This window comes from Octodon degus, unplaced genomic scaffold (assembly GCF_000260255.1).
Source record: "Octodon degus isolate 3935 unplaced genomic scaffold, OctDeg1.0 scaffold00131, whole genome shotgun sequence".
NCBI lineage: Eukaryota > Metazoa > Chordata > Mammalia > Rodentia > Octodontidae > Octodon > Octodon degus.
Window position 1 is genome coordinate 1,315,491 of NW_004524707.1, and position 3,015 is coordinate 1,318,505.

Genomic DNA, 3,015 nt, shown 5'->3' on the forward strand with positions numbered 1-3,015 from the left:
ATGTGCCACCACTCTTGGCTATTTATAAGTTTTTCTGTTCCTCACCCTTTACTCGTTTATCATTTAGAGGTTTCTTACAATTTATAAGCAGTGATTGAAAATACACTGAGTGTATAAATTTTTAAAAAATTATTACAGCAGAAGACACATTGCCATGAATCACCCTCCCCCCAAAAAACTCACTGCCCTTCAAACACAAATATTCTGGCATTATTGCCACTTTCTGAAGCAGTTCTGGAAGCCTTTTCTCATATCTTTATGAGGTACAATAAAAAATGTTGGGAATATTACTGCCAAATGCCATCCTATGGAAAGGCAGCTCATAAAAACATCACGGTGAGCTCCCATGCACCTTATTCAGTGGATCTGGCACCATACAACTTCTGCTTGTCCCTGAAGTCAAGAGGTTTGAATTAAGACATCGAAGCAGCGGTAACAGCAAAACTAAAAACACTCATGAAAGAGGATTTCTAGAACTGCTTACAGAAATTGGTGAAAACAATGAAATCGGTGTGTTCGAAGAGAGGGGTGTCTTTTATTTAATTAATTTTGTTTTGGTTAAACTTATACTGTATTTTCTTTTCTATCATATCTCATACATTAAAACAAAATGTAAACTCTAAAATTATGATTTGCCATATTTTTCAACACTTGTTTCAGGGTTTTTGTCTGTTTACATTTATATTTTATTTATTTTAACATATGAAGATCTAATATTTTAGAGCCAAACTACTTCCTTATGTATTCTTTTGCATATAAACTAAGAAAGCTTTCTGTCATTTTGGGGTTTAATAAATATTTTTAAATGTGTGAATATCCAATTCTCTTTCTCCTCTTTTAGTGACTCAATTTAAAAATATGTATTTCTTAAATGCTTTTGGAATTCCTTTTGTTAGGTGCTGTGTCTAAGTCGTTTTCTCTTTCCTTATGGGTAGCTAACTTATTCTCCTCTTTGTAACATTTCTTAAATAATGATTCCTTTTCTTCTATCTACCTTGTGAACCAGTTTTGTGGTATATACACACTGGCATATTTTTAAAGCCTGCCTTATTCTTTAAAAAACTCAGTTGAAAGAAAAGAAAAAATGAAAAACTCTGCTCAAGAACTTACCTCATAGCAATTCCCTCCCAAACATCTTTTGCTTCTTGAGTCTTATTGTTTTTTTCCCAGGAAAAAAAAGTTTAGAATGATCCTGGGTTTTAAAAAAAGCTCACTGTGATTTTGATTGGAATTATACTGAGCCAATAAATTAACTTTGAAAAGTGGTTTTTAAAAGTGTAGTTTCACAATTGAAACATCATGTTCTCCTATTAGCCTAAGTCTTTTACGATTCTCAATAAACTTGTATTTTTTTCTTTTCTTTTTTTAAACCAAGAATTAAACTTGGGACCTTCTGCTTGCCAGGCAGGCACTTATGCTGCTGAGCTGTATCCCCAGCCCAACTTCTATTCTTTTCATCAGAATAAATTTTCATAGAATTAAGACTATTTAGATATTTTTGCTGTGGCGGTTGGTAATCTCTTGGTGCTTTCTCCCATTTTATTTACTAATTACTATAGTGTAGTGGAAAAAGGGCTCAAATTTTAACTATCAGAGCCACAGGACTGACTGAATAGACACATCAGTCTCACTAGTTTGCAATAGAAATTTTTTTTGGAATGTGTAGGTATAAAATCATATAACTTTTGAGTAAGGATTGACTTGATTTCACCTTGACCCAAAACATATCATCATTCTTTAACCTACTGCACAACAGCGCAGGCTCCAACACCAGCCTGCCTGAGCACCAGCCCACCATCTCTTTTTTGACATCTTGAGCACAGTGGATAACTTCTCTGTGTTTTTGTTTTGTCTCCTGTTAGGTGGACAAAATGATAGTACTAACCTCCCTGGAATGTGAGCTTTAAGTGGGTCAGTATATATAAAAGTGTCTGGTACTGTGAACATGTTTAATAAATATTTTGTATCCCTATAGTTATGGTGAGAAGTTGGAGGAATCTCCAAATTCCAGGAATTAGAACTTCTCAGACTCATTGCTTCAAGAGGTTGCATCAGACCTCCTTGCTTCCTACTCACTTCTGAAACATTTGGCCATTTAGTAAGATACTTATAGGTGCAAGACTCATTCTTTCTTACAGTAAGAAACAATTCTCATGGTTTTATTTTATTAATTTAATCAGAAATAAGTACTTGACTTTATAAATGTTTTTTGGCTGCCTATTCAGGGCGTATGGGTGCCATATTACTAGTAATCAAGAGGCAGGGGCCCGGTGTGGCCGAGATGCAGCCTGGGGGGCCGATGGCCTTTGATTCTTCCCTCTGCCCAAGGCAGCCTGCACAGCCACTGTGAGTCTTGATCCCTCATCTAATGAGGTGGGGGTCATGTATGTTCTGGTAGAGAGAAAAATAAAGCACGGGGGGAATCCTCAGCTCTGGGTTTCATTCTTGCTACAGTTGAGTTTCTCCACGTGGCTGGGCTACCTTCTTCATATGATCGTGATTGTATATTGATCTCTGTGTTTATACATGAGCCAGGAGATTTTCCCCATGTTTTTCTGTGCTCTAACTTGGTGTTTTATAATATTTGTGTATTCCTTAAACCATTGAAATAGTTCACTTGTAAAACCATTTAGTACAGATAGGGAGATAATTCTGATAGTTTTTAATTTAAAAATAATAATATGTATCATTTATTGAATGTTTATGACTATATTCCAAAAATGATAAGAACTATTTTGCATACTTTATGATCCCCAGAAGCAAGTATTATTTATATATCCCTTATTTAACTCTGAATCTTAAAATTGCCCAGGCTGGCCTTGAATTTGGGATCCTCCTGCCTCAGAGTGTTGGGATTACAAGCTTCTGCTGCCATTCCCAGAGGTCCCTATCTTACATATGACAAGACTAAGGCTTTGAGAAATTAAATAAGCTCATGCAAAGATTCATTATCAAGCTTTATTCTTATTACTTGGGTTTGGTTTGGGTCCATTTAAATTTTCTGTGTCGGGGGCC

General features: G+C 35.6%; 1 protein-coding gene across 1 annotated transcript in view; it reads left to right on the forward strand.

Annotated features, from left to right (window-relative positions):
- Rhex (regulator of hemoglobinization and erythroid cell expansion) overlaps positions 1-3,015 on the forward strand; it is a 17,421-nt gene that overhangs the window by 6,576 nt on the left and 7,830 nt on the right. The gene's annotated exons all lie outside the window — the stretch shown is intronic.